The sequence below is a fragment of the Aythya ferina genome (genome assembly GCF_964211825.1).
Source record: "Aythya ferina genome assembly, chromosome: 3".
In the NCBI taxonomy this organism is placed as follows: Eukaryota; Metazoa; Chordata; class Aves; order Anseriformes; family Anatidae; genus Aythya; species Aythya ferina.
The window spans coordinates 53,265,001-53,292,035 of record NC_140298.1 but is presented as its reverse complement, the minus strand read 5'-3'; the positions used below and the strand labels follow the sequence as shown (position 1 = coordinate 53,292,035).

General features: G+C 38.3%; 1 protein-coding gene across 4 annotated transcripts in view; it reads left to right on the top strand.

Annotated features, from left to right (window-relative positions):
- The window catches only part of RGS17 (regulator of G protein signaling 17), a 75,483-nt gene that overhangs the window by 12,864 nt on the left and 35,584 nt on the right, over window positions 1-27,035 (top strand). The window lies entirely within an intron of this gene.

Here is a 27,035-nt window from a genome sequence, read left to right as displayed (position 1 = left end):
AAAGGGTTGAACTGACAGTAAGCACGACATATATTTTATTCCCCTTGCTATCATCCTAGCTGTTAACATGCAATAAGGAAAATACTCAGGGCAGGGACCTAACTGGGAAATGAAATTTGGCCAGGCCCAAACTTATGATAGCTGAATAATGTTCGAATACATGTATCTGATGTGATTAACAGGCAGCAATGCCCCTGAAAAATGCAATTATAACACGACTTCAGTTAATTCTTTAATAGTAAAATAATAATAATAATAATATTGTATTGTTCAAACAAACATTAAAGCCTTTCAGAAACCATCTAAATTTGGCTTCAGACTGTTTCAGACTTTGAATGCTTTTCACTGTTTCTGAGTGATGTTCAAGGTTGGTGCAATTAGCACATTGAAAACACTTCCATCCACATCTCCTTCTTAAGATGTTGCATGGGTGCCATACCAGAGGCCAATGTGTGTCATGAGTATTATCTACATGTGTCAGAGGCAAGTCCCCTGATCCAAAAAGCAGCTACCCTGAGGTTGTAGCTATGCACATGCCATTTGTTAAAGGACATTCTGGAGCTCAGGTACCCAAACAAAATAAGTGGAGACAGCACTGAGTTGGTCTCTGTGCCCAAGCAATGAACACTTGCCTTTTGGGTGTCCAGTGGCTGTTTACTCCATGAAGCACTTCACATCCCACCAACATGCCAGCGTCTACGCCTGTCTCGTCCTCTTCTTATCACGCTTCCACACACAGATGCAAGAAATCTTGTCTTGTTCACAAGACAGCAATGTAGATGGGGCATGGGAACCTCCCACACATCCAGCTGGCTAGAACATATGATTTTGGTCCCCCTGTAAGCAAAGCTTCTTAAAACAGATAGAAAGTATACACAGCACATGCTTATTCTGGCTAGGATTCTGAACTAATCTGCAACTCCACAAAATCAGAATTCAGGTGTGGATTTACACAGAACACTGTTAGCAAGCATATCTAATCTTTGTCAGTCTCTCTCCAGAACTCATCAGTCATAGCACAATTACAATAATGATGTTGTAAATTAGGATAAAACCAAAGAAACAAAATTCAAGAAGTTTTCTGATTGTCTTTGAGAATTGTCCAAAGTAGTAATCATGAGAATGGGAAGGTTAGAAGTTGATCTGTAGTGGTATAGACGGTTAGTGGCCAGGGGTGACTTCTGACAATAAGAGCAGAAATATACTTTCTTACGGTGCTCCTGCATCCTAAAGGATGAAATCAAAAATACTCTCCATGAAAGTATCATAGTACTTGTCCACAAGTCGATGCCAATGAGAAAACATGTCAGTCCAAATCAAGAACCGTAATGCAAAACTTCCAACGTTTCCACACATGGAAAGATGAACATGAATACAGGCCTCCACCCTAGCAGAAAAATCTGCTTAATCTTACTTTATGACAAAACATGCAGACAGCTCAATTTAACTCTGACTAGTTCTTTCCACAAAACTACAAAAATTTCCTTGCCTGAGCAGGAAGTGCTTGAGTCAGCTCCACAGAACAGAAGTCTATCCTATTCATTAAGAAGGATGAATCTTCTATTGAGATGCTAAATATTGTTTCATTGCCTGGCATACAGCCCTTCTATATGATCTGAAGAACTTTTAATTCCACAGTCATATATTCAGTGTGAGCCTGTTGCCCCTGGCTCTCCACCTGCTTTTCTGCTTACATTCTGAGGCAAGAACTGCTGAACTTGGGGAGCAGGAAAATTGAATTATAGACAGAGACAGTCTACAGAAAGATTTAGATTATGTGTACATCTCAGAACTGTTTATCCAGATCTTTCAGGAAAATAAACAATTCTGCAAGAGCAGAAGTAATAACCAGCAAAAACTGAGGCATCAAGGAGATGTTAATGGGACATTCAAAACATAGGAATGCAAGATACAGGCATATCAGGCATTGAGACTATAACGATAGACAGTAATGATGGGTACTGAAGCGAGAACATGAGCCTGGATGTTAGTGAAGAAAAGAGGATTTTAGTGATGGCTACAGTGATACAAACCTGGAAGTATTAAATAGGAGGGTAAAGTAGTAAAAGTAAAAAGAGGAGAGCTGAAAAATGAATATGAGAGGGAGGAAGGAGGCTTTGTGCTGTGGAGATGGGAAGGAGAGAGGGATTTTAGAGCTCAGAAAAATGAATGACAGTATTTCAACAGATGAGATGATAAACAAGAGGAATTGATGGTGACTGAAGTTTAGAAGGTTGGGAACAAAGTGGTTTGAAAGATTTTTGGTGCAGAACAGAGTGGAATATCTAGAGAGGTAAGAAAGACTGTTTCTCTTTCTATCCAATGAATTTAACTTGCCAGTGCAACATCAAGAAGAAGAAAGCCATTAGCTAGTTGATAAGAGGCTGAACAGAGCAAGATCTCACCAACAGTAAGCTGACTACATAGATAGCAGTTTAGACATAAGGCAGTAGAGGAACATGTTGTGGGAAAAAGAAAACTAATGTTAAAGTACTAGAAGAAGAAGAAGCAAATGCTGCAGAGTTTTATAGTGAGGGGAATGGAAGAAAAGTACTACAGTCACTTTTCAACATAAAAGCTGATTATTTCTAATATATTTTGATTATTAGAAGATGTTTGTAGCATTTGAGTAATCCAGTCCTTATAACAAGATGTTTGTTCAGCCTGAACATTAGCTAGGATTTTATTCAAGTCCTGCTTTAAAAAGTAGTTTAAAACTCAAAAGAGTTAATTTAACTGCATTAAAATATGACACATGGACAACACCAGAACCAACCAACCAACCAACCAAAAATGTTAAATTTTCCCTAAACTAAAATTTCTTCCTGAGGCACTCAAAAGTATGTATCATTCAACTAGGTCAAAACTAACAAACAGATAACAATTTTATATTCTCTCTCTCTTTTTTTTTTTTTTTTTTTTTTTTTTGATCCTATCCTACACACAAATTAAGACACCTTTGAGTAAGTAAGAACAAATGTATTCTTCTTGAATGGAAAGATTAACTTTTCCAAAGCTGTACTTTCTTTGGAACTGGAGATCCATGAAGAGAAAGAATGCAGACAACTTTTAATAGCAGTAAATATTCATACCATTCCTAAATTTGCTCTATGTGGGGATTCTACTGGAGACCAACTGCAAGTCTCCCAAAGATTTTGTTGCTGGGTTTATTTGTTTTTTATAGATAATTCAAAATTTCATTGTATCCTATTCGATACTGTTAACATTTCAAAATAGATTTTGTTTCATTGCTCTACAAAAACAAAACAAAACAAAAAACAAAACAAAAAACAAAAACAAACAAACAAACAAACAAAAATCACTTTCCACCATCCAAAATTTCCCTAATATTTTTCTCATCAAATCTGTTTATGGAAAATGCATAAATATATTATAACATAGCTATTGGTAATATTGTTTTCCAACGTATCAGTGCTCTGGTAAATAGAAGGGGGAGAGACAGGCATAACTGTCTTTTTATGAAAAAATATATATATATTAAACAATTTCATGTAATTGAAACATTTCCTAGACCTCCATTTGCATTCAGCCTTGTAGGATGAGGTATATGTACAGAGCTTGAATTGGCATAGCATAGAAATAAGAAAGGAAGAGTTTAAGAGTTTATCTTCTTTACTTAATCTGTGATGGCAGTATCTGCTGCATGTACTTTGGCCTAAGTCTGACATAAACATTAGGAATCCAAACTAGGATTTATTTAATTGGCTTTCAGTCCTCTGTATCCAAGAATCCTCAACGTCCCATTCCTCCCACAACCTCAGGTACCCAAATTTCCCAGGTCAAGTACCTTGAGTGCCTATTAATCTCCTAACAGTTATGCTTGAAACTGCTTTCAGCTAAGTAAGCCACAACCAGCTCTTATCAGGAAAAGTTTTCTTCCTGAGATCCCAGAGGAGGCTGGTCCAAGAGACATGCTGAGAGTGTGCTTCTCATTTTCTAAAACAGCTGAGCTCATCACAAAACACAGGTCAAAAATCAACTGTCATTCCAAAACACAGCCAGAGGTGAAACCTGGCCAGAAGTATTTTCTGTGGTTGTTTAACAGCCCCCCCTGCCCTCACAAAAACTGTTAAAATTTTCTTCACTTTTTTTTTTTTTTTTTTTTCCATAAAACTATGCAAGACAGACAGCTCAAGCCAGGATGTGAGTCCCACAGGATGCCCCAGTTCCACATCATGTGAATCTCAGGAGTTCAGACCTCTCCTTTCCAATCAAAAGAAGCTTGTCTTAATCACCAGTATTGTGTCCTGAAGAAATTTAATGTCCCTTTCCACTATTTCTGTTGTCACTACAACAAAAGCCAAAACCAAACCCAAAACAAACATACAAAAAACTAAAACCCATCAAACAATTAAACAGTCCTTAGTCAGACAGGCAGCAGAGTACCCACCACAACAGCGTTCACTTGGGAGCAGGAACACCTTGATTTTTGCCCTAAGTACTAAAGAGAGTATTGGAGCTACATTCTTTAATCTTCATGATATTGAATAAAAGCAAAAAAACACATCTATAATTTCCCTTTTTCAAAGCATAACCTGCCCCTTCCTTAATGTGTTTTTAAAACAGATGACTCAGAGTCCCAAATCTAGGAGAGGTCCTTGGCCAAAAATCTCAGTCATTCTGCAGTTCAGGCGGGGTTTCTCAGTTCCAGGAAGGGACAGGTTAAAGTACTCTTTTGGTCACCTATCCTCCACTCATGGTTGTGCCCCAGCTTAATCCAGTCCAGACCAGAACTGCTGCTTCTATCTCCCTGCCACATGTGAATCAGTGCAGAGAACCATTCCAGCTGATGACTGTAGAGTCAGTTTCTTGCCACAACATCTACTTGATTTGGCTTACCACATGGTAGAAACACATCAGCAGAAATCAGGAGTTTGAGGACTGGCAGCTCAGACTTCAGCCAGCCAAAGATGCCGCAGAGGCTTCTGCTTAGTGTGCTGCCTTCGGCAATTCAATCTGAGATGTCTAATCCTGTCAATGTATTGCAGATGCCTAGTATTCCACACAAGGAGACAAAAGCACCTCTAAAAGCTAGGTGCTAGTTTTGTTTTTGCAGCCAGAGTTCTCTGGTCTGGTATTTTCAAGCGAGCTGAGCAGATCAGCTCTGGGGGGGCCTAGTATTGCCACAGTGGTCTAGAAGTAGAGGGAGGCATTGGTTTGGTTTTATCATTTCCTCATCTTGGTAAAAATGCCCATATTCACTGTATGATTTTTTTTTTAATTATTATTTTATTTATTTATTCATTTATTTATTTTCTGCTTGCATTGTAGTTCTATTGGGCCCCAGTTTTAACTTTTGAAATTAAGTGTGTTTGATCTTTTTTTTTTTTGTTAACTCATTGAATAGCTAATAAAAGTTGTTTAAACTGTAACTCAAAAAAAAAAAAAAAAGCAAACAAACAAACAACAACAACAACAAACACATTAAAAGTAACAAAATATGTGTCCCTGCCTGGGACAAAGACTAAACCTACAGTAAATGTTGTATGCAACAAATACCCTGACAAGTTCTCTTCAAATACCTGCAGTTAAGTGGATGTTCACCCCAACCAGACACCCTAAAAGATATTTATCTGTACATAGATCTTCTGTACATAGATCTTCTGTACATAAACAGAAGATTAATTTCTTCCTCTAAATACAAGTTTCTTCCTTTTTCTTTTCTATTTTCTATTTCTATTTTTCTATATAATCAAGTCTTGTGATAGTTCATCTGGATGAAGATATTCACCAAACGTGGATGGGGAATGCACTGAATGCCTTTTCTAAGAATTTTTGCAGATATACCATTTGTTGTAGATGAGGAGATGAACTCTTCTGGGAGTTGTATCAGACAATTTTGAGATTGTTTCTTTCTGAAAAGAGAACACTTTTTTTTTTTTTTTTTTTTTTAACCTTTCATGTATGTTCCCCTACTCTGTGAAATTATTAGTCTGACAGGAGTCATATATGGGAGCTCAAAACTGTTGTGATCATAAGACTGACACAATAATGTACAGCACCATTTGTAATTCCAGCCAGGACTTAAATGCAGACAGGTCCACTATTACGGCCTCACACAATAGCTTATTTAAACACTAATCACAAAGTTTTGTAAAGTAAAGTTTTTCTCTGGTGTTTTGTTTTAGCCCTAGAAGGCAGCTCAGCACCACTACTAAATGAGCTGCTCACTCACTCTCCCCAGCTGGGATGGAGGAGAGAGAATCAGAAAGGTAAAAGTGCAAGAACTAAGGGGTTGAGATAGAGAGTTTACCTGGATTAAAAAATAAATAAATAAATAAATAAATAAATAAATAAATAAATAAATAAATAATCATGCACACAAGAAAGGCAAAACAAGGAATCCGTTTGCTGCTTCATATTGGCAGGCGGGTGTTTTGCCACTCCCAGGACAGCAGAGCTCATCATGCATAATGGTTTATTGGAAAGACAAACACCATCGCTCCCAACACCCCCCCCACCTTCTTTCCCTTCCAGATTTACTGCTGCACATGACATCACATGGTATGGGATGTTTATTCTGGGTTGGGCATCCTGGCCATGTCCCCTGCCAGCTCCTGGTGCACCCCCAACCTCCTCCCTGGCAGGGCAGCATGAGGAACCAAAGAGTCTACGGCTCTGTGTGAGCACGGCTCTGCAGCAACTAAACGTCAGTGTGTTCCCAGCATTATTCTCATCAAAAATCCAAAACACAGCACTGCGTGAGCCTCTACAAAGAAGATTAACTCTATACCAGCCAAAACCATGACATCTGGTTGTCTGCACATCTTATGTCATTCTTATGTCTCTCGTTGTCCAAGTCAGAATCTTAAAACACTATGTCTGGAGTCTGAGCTAGACTATTTGGTCAAAAAGACTCCTTTCAGCTCACCCAATACTCAATCACATGTTCTTACACCTGTATGTAGAAAGCAATGTTTAAAGCCAACCCAAGCTGCAAAGGGAATTACATCTGCATCTCTTGCATCCTCTAGCTATATAACTGCAAACAGTTACATACACGTCAATGAAATCAACAGAAAAGTAAGAAGTCTGGAGTCATTTGATTCAAAACTGGAAAGATTTTAAAATCACAGATTTGTTTCATTAAATCAAAAAAATATATATTTTATACAGGAAGAACTGCAATACATCATTTCACAACCTACAGTCACCAATTCCTATTGAAAGGAATAACTTGATAGAATTCAGACAGTAAGCAACAAATTTAGTCAGACTTCTAAATTTTAGGATAGCCCTCACCTACTGGCTTATGCTTTCTCTCCAGTTTATTGGCTGTTTCTGATCAGTTGGGTATAGTGGCTAACTTTGGCACAAGTGGAACCTCCGTTAGTAATCATTTATTAAAGCTGTGGTGAATGGCTGTTGTAGAAAGTTTAAAAGTTATGTTCTTTTATGTAATCTGAACACTTTTAAAATGCCTTGGGCTCCTCTACTGACACACTGCCAGATGTGAATTACAACAGGATTGCGTGCTGCCTTCTGTGTAAAATTGGACACACTCAACAGATTTTCTAACTAGTCAATATAAACATAAATCCTGTATGGCTGTTTTTTTTCCTGAAAGGAATTTCTTGCTCATACAGTGTCAGATTTTAGGATATGAGAGAGCAGAGAAGATGAACACTGGAAGAAAAAACAAATTAAGAATCTGTGTGGTCTGTGAGAGCAATACAGAGAGCTTACTGTAAAGGAACACTGTTAAAACCAAAGTGCAATAAGAAATAGCTTTTCATGTTGAATTATACTTCAATTATCTGGATTGCATCTGGAGCACAGAACTAATTTCTTCAGTTCAAAAACATGCAAATGTCTTTGTGTGAGACTAGCAGACTGACCATCTTCTATAAGCCTCCCATGTAAGCAACACAAATGCACAAAACCAAGAATAAATGAATAAATGGGGAAGCAACATTCCTATCCATTGCTTCAGTAACTTAGATGGAAAAAGACACACCATTAAAAGAGAAAGGGCGATAAAAGCATATCACTAGACCGCTAAGTTTGCCTTGTACTTTGCTGTAAAAGCTAGGAATCATCAAGCTGAGTGTTCTGAAAGCTTCTCCATTCAGCAGGATACAAAAAAAAACCAATTCCTACATTTTGTTATGAGTCAAGCCAGCAAGACGTTTTTAATGGGCTTTCAGGCTTGATTTTGGAAATATCATAGTGTCACTTATGGTAAAACTAGAACAAATAATAGCATCTGTCTTGAATATAGCCATCTCAACCCCATTACACCATAGCAATGCCATTAGAAGCAAACTGGCTTTCCTGTACTGTCTCTCTATTAAGTTATCTTCCAAAGTGATAGCATTCTTACCATAAAAATTTGCCAAGCGTGTCTTGAATGATTACCTGTTTATATATAATTTCAATTTTTCCATCTAGTACAGTTTGTACAGTTTCTTTTTTTTTTTTTTTTTTTTTTTTTCCAGTACCACATTGTTATTGGTATACCACAATTATTGGCCCCATTTGATTAAAAAAAATTAAAAAAAATCCTCCGTATCAGAAGGAGGGATATATTCAGTCTGTATCCAGGTTAGGATAATGGCCATTTTTAGTTGGAAGACCATATATTGGTTACTCCAGAAAAGAAAAAAAAAAAAAAAAAAAAACTTTTCCAAAAAGCTGTGGTATGTGAGGCTTGTTGTTGGTTTGAGGTTTGGATTTTTCTGGGGTGTGTGAGGAGTTTGAAAACATTGTCTTGCTACCTTTCCTAAAGCAAGCGTGCCAAAGCAATCCATGTAAACTACAGGTGTGCTCACAGGATGACTAATGTCAGCTGTCACTGAAGAAAATGTGCTAGGGAGTAACAGTGTACACCATTCAGCATGGAACAGAAAAAAAAAAAGAGTCTCTTTCATATCATTTAGGTGACAGAATCTGACTTGTTGCTGAAGACCAAAGTATTACTCTCTTGGCTGCAGCTTAGTTTCCATAAATTCACTTGAGGTAGTAGACTTTCAGAGCTAAGCTACTAAAAAGGCATGGCTACAGCAGGAAGCCAGACTGAGATAATTCTTGAAATCTGAGGTGGTCAGTCTGTTAAAACTGCACTGCTTTTCAAAGACTCAAATTGCAGTTTCCTGGCATGATGATAAAGCATAACCCAGCTTTCTTTTTGCCAAGTGGCTACAAACTGCCACTAGAGCTCTAGAGTAGACATCTCTGTGGCTAAAGCATAAGCACCTACTGAATTGCAATGAAACAGCATAAGGAAGGATGGAGTATAGAGAAGGGGAGTAGAAAGTGCTGAGACAGCTGACAGAACCACCTCTGAAAAGGAAAACAAGGTGAACACCTGGAAATTCCTGCATCATGTCATAAGCCATCCTCTTGAGGAAGGAGTAGGATGCAAACTGTACTATGCATTTTCTTAGTAGTAATACTGACTCCTTTAGGAAGCACAGTATATCCAAGCTTGAGTTTTTACAGAAATAATCATTTTAACAGTTTGACGTCTCAAAATTGAGCTTCCTGACTATCAGGTGAATAAGGTTTGTCTGCATTCTATTCTATTCCCTTATCCTTCATAGGAGTAAAAAATAAATAAATAAATACATTTTCACATTATCTAGAATCAAATGTATGTAATCCTAACTGGAGAAATTTGAGTGATTCAAGAATCTTGTGCTCTACATCCTAACTCAGTACTTTTATGTATTCTTAAAAAAAAAAAAAAAAAAAAAAAAGTACACTGAAAATACATCTAATACATCTTCTATGCTTCTGTGCTGCTTTTTACATTTATGTGGCCAGGTCTAAGAAACCAAAACTTGCTTTTAGGGTTATTTGAAAACCTGGTTAATATCTTGGCCCAGGGAGGTTAATGAAAGTTCTGTGCAAGTGCAATGTGATGATGGGTAGTGAAGAAAGCTGTTTTCTCGCCTAAAAAATGGTGACTTTATAATAGCTGGAGTTAACTCAGAAATATACCTAGGCATCTTTATCATTTCATTGGTCAAAATGATTACCTTTTGATGTACACTATAGCTGCTCTTTAAATTGCACTTCTTCTCCAACAGCTCATGTAAAGTTTACAGCTCATTAGTCATTTTTCATTTTATAACACCAGTTTATATGGTTTTTCTGGTATAAGAGTAAAGGGATGTTGAATAGTGATTAGTAATTCCTAGATATATTTATAATTTAATGCCCCTAGAAAAAATGTATGAAAATAAAAGATACCTTATCTCATGAAATAAGTTTTTGGGAAATTTCTCAATCTTTGAAACAGCGCTTTTCAGGCAGCAGTCATTGTATATCACTCAATTTCGCAACCCTGACCCATTCAGGTATCTAGAAAGGACTCCTTCCAGACAATTCATGTACTGAGATTTAATCAGGACTAAATAACTTATTATAATGTTGAGTAAACTTGACTGTGGTCACTTTTCTGTTGCCATGGACAGGAGTCAATATGGCAATTTATGGTTCTCATGTAGAAGATTTTCTTCACTCAGAGGGTGTTAAGGCACTGGCATGGGTTACCTAGAGATGTCCCATCCCTGGAGGTGTTCAAGGCCAGGTTGGATGAGGCCCTAAGCAACATGATCTAGTGGGAGGTGTCCCTGCCTATGGCAGGGGGATTGGAACTAAGTGGTCTTTAAGGTCCCTTCCAACCCAAGCCATTCTATGGTTCTATAAGATTGTTTTTTTTTGCCCAGGTTTACCTGAAACTTCAGACAAGTAAACACCTGAAGAATTAAAAAATAATAATAATAAAAAAAAAATGACACAAAGCACTAAAAAGTGAAATCTTATAGATGATTGGCCAAGATCACTGGAAAATGACTCAGCATAGTCTTGACATTAAAGCAAAGCTAGGTATAACAAATTGTATCAGTTTTGGAATTAACTTTACTGTCTCTGACATATAGACATACATGTATATGCAGCCCAGCTGATGCTAACGGCTGACTTGCTGTTAGTCAGTAAATCTCATATGCTGTGGCCTCTCTTCCTGCTAGGTGCATATCTTAAGCAAGTCTGCTCTCATACAAAGCAAGTAGCAATATGATAGTCAAATGTATTTCCTGTTAATATCTGATTTATTCATCATTTTCTTCTTAAAAATTAAAATTGAAATCAGCACTAACTGCTATACCTGCCAGTCCATTTTGTATGGTAGTTCCTCTAGACAGCTACAGAATTTCATGTCTGACCACGGGCAAAAACAGTGATCTGCCTTCCTCCAACTTTTCTAGGACACCTTTGTGACCTGGAAGACTCTATCAAATGCAAATTCATGACAGTCATTGCTGTATTTGCCACTTTGAGCTCCACCTAGGCAAATGAAACAGTTCTGAAAGGAGAACAGAAAGCAAATTTTAATAAGTAGGGTGCATATTATCTATTTTCTTCATGGGAGGTAAAGACAAAAGAAAATTTATAACATCTTTTGTCATGCTGCTCCTCTCCCACAAGATAATGTCACTTCAGTAGCATTATAATTCTCTGTATACTCCTTGACTATTTGACAATGCTTGACTGTGCAAAGCTCTGGCCTTTCATGCCCATTTTTCCCAGAGAATCCCATTTCTTCAGTTCAATCATACTTGCCTGCTGGTGTACTCAAAGGGGGATGAGCTAATCCAGAGAGGTAGTCCAGATGACTGTAACAGGAGAGATTAGATTGTTTGAATGTCTAAATATTCTTTTTCTTATTATTGTGAGATACACAGAATAACTAAGTTGCTTCCTAGCTAATATGTATTTGCTGTAGAAGAAAGGATAAACCCAGTGCCTTTGTTTCTACTGTTTGCCATTCACTTTATTAAGTTGAAAAGCTTTAGTAAGCTAAAAAGTTTTTTTTTTTAGCATTTAAGTTACATTCGTAACTTTCTATGAGGGAACACTGTTTTCTGTTGTAGAATAATGAGGTGTACACCACTGAATAAGTAATAATCTGTTCATTAGAGCTGAATTTAAGGTATTTGTTCACATCGTTAAAACAAACAAACAAACAAACAAACAAACAAATATTTGCATACAAGAAGCACTCTAAGTTTCTTCTCTAAATATTAGTTTGTTGCTTGTTTGCTTGTTTGTTTTTCCCCAACTACTTGCAAATTCTATAACTTGAGCTCTGATTTCTCCTCTCAATTGTTTTCCCATTTTTAATCATGCCAGCAGTTTTCTCTATTCATGTGGAAGCACTCAGGGTTTTTTCAGCATAACTGCTTGAAAACAAGACAAATTGGAATACAGAGGAGCATACAACTTTTAAATCTAGAAAATTAGTGGTTTAGAGGCAGTTTGGAAATTGATATTATCATAAAAGGATTGTATTCCACTTTTAACTCTCCAGAATCTATAGGAACTAGTAGACACAAGGTCCTGAAAAGCTCCAGTCTAGAGGCAGAGGCAGGAGCATTTTTTTCATACGTTGAGAATCTTTAACATTTTCCAAAATATTTCTGTCCTAAATAGTGAAAAAACTGTCTCAGATGTAATAACCCTTCCTAAATAGAAAATGTGGAAATAAATTTGGATTAATGAAAACATTGATTTTTTAGAATACTTTTATTTCATTTTCCAACATAAATTGATTAGTTTCAAAGCAAAAGTTTCCCTTTGCAAAGCTGGCCTCAGTTTAGACTCAGTTTAGAAAGGAAAAAAAAAAAAAAAAAAGTAGGAAAAAAAAAAAAAGTGAAACAAAAAACATTTCAATGAGATACTTCGGCAACTTCCAAACTTTCTTTCAAATAAATATTTTTTAAGAGGACATCTGTCATAAACAATTGTTTTAGCGGTCAATTTTGGTTTTGCCAAACATGGTCTTTTCTAATTTATAATTAATTGAAAAATTCCTGACCAGGCTTATTCCAGATTGACATGGGAATTGGCTGGCAGTTGGACACTATGCAAAAAAAATACAATATTTACATGGCAAGCTAAGGACCATGAGCATAAAATTAAGGTGATGTTATATAAGGCAGCTCCTTTTGCAGAGAAATCTCATAGGGAGCATAAAGCATTACTGATTTTGTTTGCTGTGACAGCATGGGGATCTAGCATAGCCAAATTGGGATTGCTTAATGCCCTGACTGCACTTATTAATATGTCCTCTGCAGGACATAGTAGTAGTATATCAACATCCACAATGCCAGTGGCTAAAAAGTTGAAATTTTACAAGAAAAATCAGTCATCAGTATCTCATTTTCATTAGTATCTGTATCTATATATATATATATAAATAATGTAGAAATCTTTAGTAAAGGGAAAGCTTTACTCCATTGAATAGCCTTAGTGATGGTGATGACCACTGAATAGCTTATGTTCTGCTAATTGCAGGGCTACAAAAAACTACGTAAGTACACAGTCAGAGATCTACCAGTTCTTGTAATATTTTACCGGAATAATTACTTTGCCAATTACAGATTAACCTTGCTTATGAAGCATCTCCACATTTTTAGGCTAAATTTTCAGGAAACTATCGGGGTGCTCTTTGCTGCTGCTGTACCTCCCACCACTTTTGTTGCTGCTGCTGCTACCACAGCTGCTTTGCTAGCAGAAGAGGTGGAAATGTGCACTGAGACAGCAGCAGTACTTGCAGCAAGAGCTTTACCTGTGGAGGTGAAAAAGGTACAGTGAGAACAGTAACAAAAGGGTCTGGTACATGTAGGGTGAGTGGGAATTTCTGCATTCCTAGTGGGAGAAAATGTGATGCTGAAGAGATTTTAAAACCTTTTTAAATCTCCAAAGCAAATTCCTTTTATTATTTTTTAGTTTTATGTGTTTTTATGTTTGTTTGTTTGTTTTTTGTTTGTTTGTTTGTTTTGTTTTGTTTTTCTGCTAATGTGCAAGAGGTCAATAGTGATTTCAGTCTCTTCTGTGCAATTCCAGCTTTCTATCCACAAGTGTTTTTGGGACAGATATAATTAATCTTTTCCTTGTGCACTTGAGATTGCATTGGGATTCTCTCCAAGTCTCATCTTCAGCAGACACCTTTGTTCCCCAGGGAGGGATTTATTCACTGCTACAAATCACTCACTTTGAACACCCAAGTCAATACGTTTCAAGAGAGTTTGAATAAATTATGTTTGGAAGCTATGGTGAATATTTCTTTATTTAACAGAAATCAAACTATCCTTGGGAGGAAATCCACCATGTATAATTCTGAAGCAGAACTGACAAAATGGACAGAGCCCCCCTAGACACTTAACTCATTAAAACAGACCAATCTCTGGAGGGAATTTTAAGGACCAGTAAAACAAAAGCATAGTAGATGCTCAGGTTTTTATCATGTCTGAAGTTTTTCTTTCAACTGTAAAAATAAGTTTTTATTTTGCTTGGGTGTCACTGACATTAAAGCTCTAGACTTACCAAGAGGACAATAGATCACTGTCACATACTCAAAGGTAAATGAGGATACTTTTCTGACTTGAGAGGACATGAATTTCCTTCTGAAAGAGGACATGAATGTTACTGTTACAGGAATCCCTTGTAACTCCCATAAATTGATTATAATTCTTCTTTGCTTCATCTTGTTTGTACATGTGCCACGTACAAACATGACCTTCCTAATTTGTGGAGGAAAACCTAGGCCTACTGACACTGCTGCAGAGGAAGAACACCTGCAAGAGAGTCAATAGAGTGGTTGTGTTTACCACTGAACAGGGAACTCCGAATTTGGCCTGTTGTCACTAAAGTGGAAATTGAGGAATACAAAGAAAAAAATACTTTGAATATAGGAAATTCAAATAATAAGTGATGTGAGTAGAAAAGGACCCACTCCAGCAAAATTACTCTTCTGGATTAATTTGAATTTTAAAAGACCACACAACTGATAGAAGTGCCAATGAAGTTTTTAAGCCCCTCTTCTGGCTCTAAAGCAGATTAACTTGGGAAAAAAATGAGACTACACATCCAATGGAGATCTGCCTTACTTAAACAATTCTGTCTCGAATGACTGAAGTAGCCACAAAACTTCTGAACTTACATTTAAGAATAACAAGGCATCACATGAACAACTCTGGCTGAAGTATTAAAGGCATTAATTGCATAATGGTACCTTTCTATTGCATCAAGATCTTCTCTACCCACTGTTTCCCATATGATGCACTTGCAGTATAGAGACTGCAGTGACACAGTATGTGATTTAGGCAGCAAGGGGAAAACAGTTCATGATGGGAAATAAATCTAGCAAATGCTCCCAACACTTGGGAAACTGATGAAGCATGGCATCAGTGGCAGCAGCAGTCTAATGTTGAACTGAACAAGTCTGAAAAGCAGGAGGGTTCCCCCATCCAGAAATTTAGAGTACCCTGAGCTGGTGGAAGGGGATGGGGAGCAGGATGTGGCCCTCATTATCCATGAAGAACTGGTTGGTGACCTGCTACGGCACTTAGATGTGCACAAGTCGACGGGGCCGGATGGGATCCACCCAAGGGTACTGAGGGAACTGGCAGAGGAGCTGGCCAAGCCACTGTCCATCATTTATCAACAGTCCTGGCTATCGGGGGAGGTCCCAATCGACTGGCGGCTAGCAAACGTGACGCCCATCTACAAGAAGGGCCGGAGGGCAGACCCAGGAAACTACAGGCCTGTCAGTTTGACCTCAGTGCCAGGAAAGCTCATGGAGCAGATCCTCCTGAGAGTCATCATGCAGCACTTGAAGGGGAAGCAGGCGATCAGGCCCAGTCAGCATGGCTTTATGAAAGGCAGGTCATGCCTGACGAACCTGATCTCCTTCTATGACAGAGTGACGCGCTGGGTGGATGAGGGAAAGGCTGTGGATGTGGTCTACCTTGACTTCAGCAAGGCTTTTGACACCGTCTCCCACAGCATTCTCCTCAAGAAACTGGCTGCTCTTGGCTTGGACTGGCGCACGCTTCGTTGGGTTAGAAACTGGCTGGATAGCCGGGCCCAAAGAGTCGTGGTGAATGGAGCCAAGTCCAGTTGGAGGCCAGTCACTAGTGGCGTCCCCCAGGGCTCGGTGCTGGGGCCGGTCCTCTTTAATATCTTCATCGATGATCTGGACGAGGGCATCGAGTGCACCCTCAGTAAGTTCGCAGATGACACCAAGTTAGGTGCGTGTGTCGATCTGCTTGAGGGTAGGAAAGCTCTGCAGGAGGATCTGGATAGGCTGCACCGATGGGCTGAGGTCAACTGCATGAAGTTTAACAAGGCCAAGTGCCGGGTCCTGCACCTGGGGCGCAATAACCCCAAGCAGAGCTACAGGCTGGGAGAGGAATGGTTGGAGAGCTGCCAGGCAGAGAAGGACCTGGGAGTGATGGTGGATAGTCGGCTGAATATGAGCCAGCAGTGTGCTCAGGTGGCCAAGAAGGCCAACGGCATCCTGGCTTGTATTAGGAACAGCGTGACCAGCAGGGCTAGGGAGGTGATCGTCCCCCTGTACTCAGCTCTGGTGAGGCCGCACCTCGAGTACTGTGTTCAGTTTTGGGCCCCTCGCTACAAGAAGGACATCGAGGTGCTTGAGCGGGTGCAGAGAAGGGCGACGAAGCTGGTGAGGGGCCTGGAGAACAAGTCCTACGAGGAGCGGCTGAGGGAGCTGGGCTTGTTCAGCCTGGAGAAGAGGAGGCTCAGGGGCGACCTTATCGCTCTCTACAAGTACCTCAAGGGAGGCTGTAGCGAGGTGGGGGTTGGCCTGTTCTCCCACGTGCCTGGTGACAGGATGAGGGGGAATGGGTTTAAGTTGAGCCAGGGGAGTTTTAGGCTAGATGTTAGGAAGAACTTCTTCACTGAAAGGGTTGTGAGGCACTGGAACAGGCTGCCCAGGGAAGTGGTGGAGTCACCATCCCTGGAAGTCTTCAAAAGACGTTTAGATGTAGAGCTTAGGGATATGGTTTAGTGGAGGGCTGTTAGCGTTAGGTTGGAGGTTGGACTCGATGACCTTGAGGTCTCTTCCAACCTAGAAAATTCTGTGTGATTCTGTGTCTGTGAGAGCATAACTAGCAAAATCTTTCCACCACCACCACACCCTTTAGGAACCTGTAATGTTGCAAAAATGCCATTTTCCAACAGTCACAGAGAAATTCTGATTAGTCCTTGTCAGAATCAGATTAAATGTTCAGTAACTTACAGCAAGACACAACTAATTGTTTCTGCAGCATTTTTTGCATTTTCTAAACTATGGAACTTGAAAATACCTGTGAAGAGATTTGTCTGCTATCTGCTATCATCATCAGCATTTAATTTGTGTCTATCTTTCTGGGGAAAAATGCAAACACAGTTGTGAATATTATCAAGTCATCCACAAACATTTTAGGCTAGTGCAGGTTATTTGGAAGTTGTATTTATGGATAAGCCTGTAAGATACCTGATGCAAGACTGAATGATAATGGCCAGCTACATCACCTACATAATTTTTCATAAGTCATTTATTTTTGTACAGCTGAATTAGCTTTTGTGTTGGAGCAAATGGTGTCAAAGGAGTACTCAACTTCTGAGTTCTCGTCATTTTCATTAGCTGCGTTCAGATTATCTGTAATGATTAATCAACTTGAATAAATTGCCTGGAAACATTCCTTTAACCACTTCCTGTTTGTGTCTCATTAAAAACACTGTCTTTACATGGTAGGGAAGGGTGGCAGATGTATTTACATACAAATAGAAAAAACAACTCTCCCTTGTGTTGCCATGTGCCTCCTGCAGTAAGAATTGCTTATGGACTTATCTCAGCCCTTGCAGGGGAAGTTTATTCCCAACGGCTTCACTGGAGGCCCCTCACACGTTCAGCTCTAGGGGTAAGGGGGGGGGGTCATGCAGTGGCTTTATGGGGGATGTTGATTGCATCCAGATGCTGGTTCAGAGCAGCCAAAGTAGCAGTGGAAACAATGACCCCAGCTTCAGAAGAAGAAAGGAGCAGATTATCCTCCACTGGGAACTGAAACACTGGAAATGGGGAAGGCTGATGAAGAAGTTTCAGACATGCCTTCATTTTGGCAGGAACCGGAGCTATCAGAAAAAGAAGTCAAGCAGAAACATTTGTATTTCTGAAAGTAGATGATACTCAAGAATCTCACATTTTTCATTATTTTTGCTTATTGAAGTAGAGATGGTTAAACATGAGACTACGTTCAAAGTGTGAAAAATACACTGAAAAGAGCCTCAGAAACAATGTGTTTTTGAGCAAGAAATTACATATGCAAGTGAAATGGAGTTATTGACTGGTTTAATTTTTAAAGGTAATTTGGGGAAGGTCCTTGTAAAAACAAACTAAGACCACAATTTGAGGCAAGGTGCTCAGCCTGATGAAAGACCCAGAATTAACTTAGCAATATGATTATTGATGGGTAAATGAAGTGCCCCTGCCTGAAATTTTGAATATAAAGCAGGAATTTGATAGTGTGGACAGTGAGGAAAATTATAAAATGCATTTTAAAAACAGGCTTGAATTACAACAGCATTTAGAACTAATATACAGCAGACTGCAAACAACACAAGTGTGGTTGTCCAGCATGGAAAATAATGAAGGAGCTGAGCTGGAATATGCCATTAGAAAGACTGTGCAAACTTCAGGAAAAGCTGATGAACATAAATTGATGATCTGACCAAATGCACAGAAGAATGTTTACTAGTCAGCGCTGGAATAGAAAAATGACCAGATTATTAGTTGCAAATATGTGGAATCTCCGCTGTTAGTTGCATGCTGGTGCACAAGTCAGTTGAAGAGAAGAGAAAGGCAACAGATAGTAATATGCAAGCTGAACATTAAAGAAAAGCTAAACAAAACATGGAAAAAATAATACCCATAATATCACTGAGAGGGAAAAAAATAGTGTTCCTGTAAGGGCTAATATCTGTTATATCTTTTCTTCTTCTTTACCAGCTGTCCTCCATTCAGAATAGATACATCCAGAGACCTCTGCCTCCACTGCTCTGAGGGTGCTGCCCATGCCTGCCACATCATGTGGCCTCATTTGTTTCCACATCTGTGAGCTCCTCTGGGCACCACTTCTCCTCTGGGCAATGCTTCTCCACAAGTTGTCTCCAAACATAGCTGAGTAACTTTGTTGGGATTTTCCATTCTTGTCTATAATGTGGAATAAAGCCACTTCAAGAGATGTTTATTAGAACAAGCAAGGACTGGCAGACTGGCATTAGGCATGCTGACGTGTCAAGTGTGTTGGGAAGAAATGCTGAGTTTTGCTTTTCCAGTTGTGCATTTACTGAATATGCCAAAACTTTGCAAGAGGCATGAGTCAAATATAAAACATAAGATGAAAGCATCATTTAGTCTGAGAGTTTTTGAAACAAAGCAGTGGTCTTTTTTATTGAGAAGGACTGTGTTCAGTGTCTCTCTGTGAAGCCTCTGTTCCTATTTATTACTGCATTTAATTGCACACCTCCTAACAAGTAGAGATCTGAGGATGCACAGCTGTGTTAAATGATCATCTTTTGTCCCAAAGAATAGTCTCATTTATTTATCTGGACTAAACTAAATATATATGTATATATATTTTCTTAGTGAAAGAGTAACAATATCAGAGGGATCTAATTCACAACATGCAGCCTTAGAAAACATCCTCCTGAAGCAGCAACCTTGTCTAATACTTAAAACAGAGATAGTTTTCCAGTAAATAAAATTAATTCCAGAGCTCTTGCACATATCTTTTAAATAATGAAAATGGTACCTTGTCCTCTAATTGTTGTAAATATAATTTTCTAAAATTCATCCAGAAAACTACTTAAGCATATTTCACTGTCTAGAGGGAACAGTTCTTTTACTCATTTTTTTTTAACAATATGTAATACTGGAAAAATAAGGGTGCTGATAAACTTCTGTCATGGAACCTATAATCTCTGTGGCAGTAAACATGAGAGGATATCAAACACACTACATTGCCAGCGAGTAGGATTTTGGTAGGGAGAGAGGTGATATAGCAGGCATTCACATCAAGCTCTGTTCAGAGATCTGTGAAGACAGTGTTCCAAGAGGTCTCGTCTGCTGATAGATCTTTGGGGATCTATTTATCTAAATTAAATTGTTTCACTTTATCCCATTGCATACTCAAGCACAAGAGCTACTTGAATGCCTTGCTGCACAGTAATATAGCTGGTAATTGTAAATCTGTTCTAATGCCCAGCATAAGACTAGTGAGATTGTAAATATACAGATCTGGCTAGACGTGACACTTTCATACCAAAATTTGCATGTTCCCAGAGATTTCAAAGGTTTCAAGTTTCCATAGAATGTTTTCTGTCCCTTGTGTCTGAGTGTTAGATTTTTTTAATACCAGTACAATGAGTATACTTGGATTATGATAAATCATGAAAGTTATACCATGGCTGAGTAGTTTCAAGTTCCAGCCTTTAAACTTTATAAAAATAAGGCATTAAAAATAGACATTTTATGTAACCCGTTTTTGTAATTCCCTTATAAGTGGTCTTCAAAAGGTTTTCCTGCCTTTAGATATATTTTGCTCTTTTCAGAGCATCAATTGATTTGCAATTCTTTCTCTCTTTTTTTTAGCTTTGAAATAAACTCACTAACACTGCAGCCTTCCCTGAGCACACACTTAAGAACAACAAGAACAACAAGAACAACAACTGAAACAACAACTCTTTGTATGATGTTGTTCTGTTCTGTTGTTCTGTTCAAGAACAACATCATACAAAGAAAGAGGAGTAAAAATAACTTATGGAGCATTACTTACTCTTGGAGCATGTTTCCCAAGTTCAAATATTCTTTTCCCAAGAAGAAAAATTATAATATTTTTTTTCTAGAAAAAAAAAAAAAAATTGTTTTTAGCATTGTATTTGTGCAAAAGCTAAAAGAGCTTTTATTGCAATGATTTATTAGGAATTTATTTGTTAAGAGTATATTAGTGACATGTTTCTTAGGTTAAAAAAAAAAAAAAAAAAAAAAAAAAAAGAAGGAAGAAAATCTTTATATCATTTTTGTTTGCTTGTTTCCATTCTGAAGGATTATGCAAGTCTTTCATAGTTCAATAGCTATCAGGTCCTGCAGGAAGACATAATTTATTCGTTTCTGTTGGTGAATATGAAAGAATACATGGGCAGCTTATTACAAAACTTTGTTTACTGGAATGGTTGTGAATCTGTATTTTTAAAACTGACATTAAATGAATGACCATAGGAAGATAAAGGAGGGAAGAAATAATACTTGCTTTTGTTTCCATTCTCTGTACATCCTCATATCCCTCCCAACAGACAGCATGTTAACTTACTTTAGGGACTTCCCATACTCACTTCAGAATGTCTCAAACTCCCTGCCTCAGTCTGGCATTTTGGGAATCTCTGTGTACTTAGAGAAACCTGTACGATTGTTAGCCCCTCTCTGTATGATTTAGACATTTATTCTGTTCCCCTTGCATCATACCTCCATGTTTAGGGAGAAAGATTGTGCTACAAGTGTACACCACCACTTATAAAGTACCAGCAGCAATTTGTGGCAGTAGGACAGCGTAGCTCCTGAAAAGCCTTCCAGGCAAGATAATAAGCCTGAAGCTACTGAGGATTCAGTCAGCTGAGGCAGATACTCAAGTGATGAGACACACAAAGGAGCTTGCCCCTTTATACATAGGAATCCTTCCAGCAAGGGAAGGTATAAAACAAGGGCAAGGGAGAGGAAAGAAAACCTGCTTATTCTCATGAAAAAAGGTAGTGAATAAGTTCTAGACATCTCTTGTAATGGCAAGGGGCTTCACCTGGAACTCTGCTTTCTCTTTTTTTTCCACAAATCTCTTTCTGTCTCCTGTGCTGTCTAGTGGCCTTGACAGATGAGCTGCAGCAAGTCTTGCTGCAGCAGCATCTGCCTAGTGTTGCTGTGCAGGCCATCGGTAGCACAGCAGAGCTATGAAGTGCCTCTTAGAACAGAACAACTTCAGGGCCTAGACTGGTGGTTTCCACTGCCCAGAGATGTGTCAGACATGGGGTGTGCCTCAGCTTTTCCACAAGACGTAGACAGAATTTTTACTTTTCTGACTAAAGTAAATGTTGTTGGTGAAATGTTTGTTTTGCATATATATATATATGTGTATATATATATATGTATATATATATACATATTATATATATGTGTGTGTATATATATATATATATATATATATCAAGGCACACAGAAGCTGAAAGCTCTACATGTTTTTTATATCTCCATGCAAATACCAGAAAAGTCTCCCATTAAAATGTTTAGGCTTTACAAGACGCATAACCAACCAACTGATACCCACTCCATTCCTTGCTCCAAAATGGTTCTAACCGAAGATTTAGTCAGGTAAAACCACATTGTCCCTTCTAGATTTGTTCATTTTCTTTCCATTTCCCTACTGCTGTCAGCTCCCCTTTTTACTTCAGACCATATTTTATATTATTTTATTTTATTTTATTTTATTTTATTTTATTTTATTTTATTTTATTTATTTATTTATGGTGAACAAGCTGCTTGCTCATCAAAAGCAAAAAGACAGATAAAAGCTCCTCCAAATGACTGCCCTGTGGCTGTGACAAGCAGCTCCTGCATCCCCTTGCAACAGTGAGGGCCCAGCCAGCAACCAGGGACATGCAGCCTGGGGTGGAAAGGGTGAGTGCATCAGTTACAGGGATCTGGTGAAACTGTGAGGAATCCTGTGGCCACAGTGTTCCCTGAAACTTTGGCACCTCCACAAATCATGCTGTTGATAAGGAAAAGGGACATATTCTTTTTATAAGTAAGGAATCCCCTCATGTGACCTGTATGTAGGACATGAAACTTGGAAGCAGCAGATGGTAAAGTGAGAGTCACTACGAGGGATGTGTGACTAACAGGAAAGCAGCATCCAACACAGAGAAAGGAAGTACCAGGAGACAGTGAGACCAGTGGAAATGCATGCGTTCAGACTACAAACATTCTCCAACCGTGGAATCAACAGCTGCTTCTGCAGAAAGGGATGAGGAAATGAGGACAAAGCTTTGCTATATTATTTGTGGGGAGGAGGGGAGGAGAAAAGGGAGATGGAAAAAGTCTGAGACATTCTTGTCAGTAATAGTGCCTGATACTGAGTAACAGGGAGAAGGAAAAAAAAAAAAAAAAAAAAAAAAAAAAAAAGGAGGGTTTTGGTTTTGTTTGTTTGTCTGTTTGTTTTACCTAGCACCTAGGAACACAGAGAGAACAGACACATTACAAGACAAGAAGATAATTGGCATGAGAACTTATAAGAACCATGGCAATTTTTGAAATTATGCAAGATTCCCTAATTTTAAAAACACAAAATTCAAGGAACATTTGATTACAATTTATTGCAAAGATTGGGGTAATGATGGTGTATTTCATCCTAATGTTACAATCTAAAAAAGTCATGGCAGCAGAGCCATTCAGGTAAAAATCAATATATCTCCCTAAACTGAAAAATAATGACCTATATAGCCCTGATAAAAGCATAAAATTAAATAAGAAGAAGTGCTAAGTAAGTTGCAGCCAAGCCTGGAAGAATTCAAGAACACATCTGTGTGTCTTTAATTATATGAGTTACTGTTAGTTCATATCCCCAAAATGAGTTAGCAGTCTGGAAGATACACAGTCAAAACTGTGATTAGAATTTTTTCCTTGCAAAGCACTCAGTGCTTTATCCTCTTACCTCATGCAATGATATTATTGCACCCATGGCATAGCACCAGTCCTAGCATCAGTTAGTACAAATCATCTTTACCTAGACAGTAACAAAACCACAAAAAGATCTCGTCAGCAGTAAAGATAACCAAGAGATTGACAGATGATAAAGAATGGATGGAAAGGATCCTTCCTGTGTCATGCTGAATTATCCTGTGTACGTTATTGGATGTTAATTGTAGCCCTGCACAAACTGATATGCCAAGACCTGCCTATGAGAGTCAAACGTAATGAAGAGTTTGACATGGCAGAGATTTAACTGTAGGAATGAAGAGAAATAGAACTGCCACAAATCTGGACCTGTTATGCAGGTGAGCAAATGGTTACCCACACCAAGGGCTAGACACCAAAAGCCCAAGCTACCATGGATACAGGTCACTTAAAGTAGTTACAGACATGGGGTGAGAGTGAAGGAGAAGGAAACAAAGGCAACTGTGGAGTGGTAATAGAAACATTACTAATAGAATAGCCTCACACATATCCTGCAGAAACTCTTGAAACAGGGTTAACAGGTAAGGATGAAGTCAGAAAAGGCAACATAAATTTGTTGTCTGGAGGTGGTAAGAAGGTAAATGAATGAAAAACAAGCAAGGTAGAACCAAGAACCATGCCAATAGCACTGTGCAGTAGAAAGAGCCAAGGCTTTAACTGCTGTGGATCCAAAAGCCAGCATGGTGGGAAAGAGCATGTCCTCTGTACCAAGTAGAAGTCTCCTCTCCTTCAAGTTAGCAAATATTAGCACCAACTGGAGGACCAGACATATCAGGAGCTTGCAACAAGTTCAACAGAAGTAGCATAGATTGGAGGGAATGAGGATGCTAACTGCACCAGGAAGAGGCACAGGAGCTGATGTGTATGCACACAGCCTGAGCACTACCTGTCAAGGGTAAATATGTCCTTAGTTCTGTGGTCATAAAGTTCACAGGTGCTATGATATGTGGAGAGCATGAGGATAATCTGCCGCTGCCTTTTACTGGCAGCTACTTGCTGCATCTGGCTCCCATCAAGCCTATCCACAGGGTGTGCTTGTATTAACCTTCTCCCACTATTCCAAGCCATCCAGCGCAATGCTACATGCCTAAACTTGTTTCTCCCACATGCCACTTTCTGTTCCTTTCCCTGTTGTTTTTTTTTTTTGTTGTTGTTGTTTTTGTTTTGTTTTGTTTTGTTTTCTGTGTTAACCAAATACCTTCTCCCTGTCACACTAATCTCTCACTTATTTATTTATTTTTTTTATTTATTTTTGTTCTTTTGAGGGTGTCTGAGGCAAGGAAGGCTGAAGCACACAAAGATCCTGTCAGAGTATACCTCAGAAGTCAATCAGTGAACCTAAAGTCAGCACAATGAGCAAATCTCATTATTTCAAAAGACCTATGCTACAGAACCCTTTTGGAGGCTACTTCTATCTAAAGCTTCAACTTCCATTTCTGAAGATAATTTTAAATAATAATAATAATAAAGGTGATTAAGAAGTACAGAGCACAAGTGTTCATTCTACAGAGAAGAATGTAGATTTTTTTCACCTCAGAGACTAGGACCATGTCCAAAGTGATTTCATGAAATCTGTTTTCACCCTAAAACCATTTCCTTAATGCCTTCTTTGTTTTTCAGCCTGTAGTAGCACATGCACCCTAAATGAAAGTTTTGTGCATTTATTTGATTAAATGCTGTAGTCATTTATGCAAAATTACTGTCATTTCTGCCTACGGAAATCTATCTGAATGGTCTTATGTGCAGAAAATGTAGTCAACCAACATTAAAGCTTGTTGGATACTTGCCTTGTACATGCAAATATTTTTCCCCTACATTTGGTACCAAGGCTTGTACTGGTCCTATGATTTTTCTTAAATTCCTGCTGAAGACTGTAGAGAATCTATGCAGTTCACATATCCCCAAAAATTACTTCTGTTTTTTTGTTTTTGTTTTTGTTTTTTTTTGTGTGTGTGTGTGTTTTTTTTTGTTTGTTTGTTTATGTTTTTGTTTTTGATTTTTGTTTTCTTTCACACACAAAACTGGCTTTAAGCATAGAGAAACTTATTTGGAAATTACAACCCTAATGCTTGCAGTAAAGCTGTACGTGTTCTCAAGTGTCTTCTTAGTGTCCCCTTTATGGGGAATGTCATGGACTTCAACAAACACTTCTTTAATTATTTATCAATATGTCAAAATCTGTATTTCCTCTCTATGAGGAGAATATCTTTTCAGTTTTCAAAAGTGTAGTGGCTTGATGTGTCCAAATCAGTGGCAACCATGCTAGCCACAAACAATAGGTATATATATATAGCATAAAATGAGATTCTCAGATGTTTCTCAAACACACATAAATAAAAGCAATATGCTTAAAAAAGATAAAAGGTTTCCTGATGAGTGTTACATTTTGCTTTTTATAAAAATGTTCCTGAAGGCTGTAGAGTGCTCTTGATCATAATTTTAGAACAGTTCCTTAAAAAACCACATGTAGGCATCTCAAACTTTTCAATAATGCATTGCTGTCAGGCTCAATGTTTTGTTTCTTAGCAGTAACCTCTGATTCAAAAGTACAAATGCATATCTACTTGATGAGATTGTAGAGATTTAAGCTGGGCTTCCTAAGCATACTAAGTTCACCATAAAACAACAAAAAGAAATCTCAGACATCCTTTATGAGCACAGAAGCTGTCTGGCAAAGTCATAAAAAGAATATTACTCTGCACAAGGCAAAAATTTTAGAATGTTCAGCCAAATTGCACAGTTTCAGGTTAAATGAACACTCACGGAGCAGTGTTGTATTCTAATAAAATGCACAATGTCTGAAAATTTTCTGCCAAGTGTCCACACAATTTCTTTTTCTTCTCCTTCCATCACTGGACAGAATGTCCAGTTTGTGATCTTCTGAAAGACTTTAGAAAGAGTCAAACATTGCCAGAGCAGGAGAAAGATAACTGCACAGAAAAGATGTACAGGTCTTGAAGCTTCTTGTTAAGTTGCAGTAACTGATAGAAGAGCAAGATATTTTGCTGGAGGCACTTGGGTCTTCAATTCTCCTCCCCTTGGTTTGATCTTTCCTTCCAAAAAATTAGCATTCTTAACAATACAAGCATTTCAAACTTTCCATAGTGCTGGAATTAATTGGCATTTTCCAAGTAAGCATTTTCAAAGCAATTAAAGTTCCATTTTTACCAATAACTTCTAATTGTCTTTTAATAGACTACAAATACCTTGGAATAAGTAAATGGAGCCCACGGTAATTCAATTACACTTCTCCTTCTGGTAAGCTTATCCTTCTCTATTACTTTATATTCATTTATTTGTGAAATATTGAGTGGTTATCATGACCCAGTGGCAAAGTAGAGAATGTATTCATGTCAAGGTTTCTCTTGGGTAGAGTATGATTGCCATTGCTCTATGAAGATTGTATAGGTGGTGAGGGGCACTTCAAAGGATGTTCATGTCT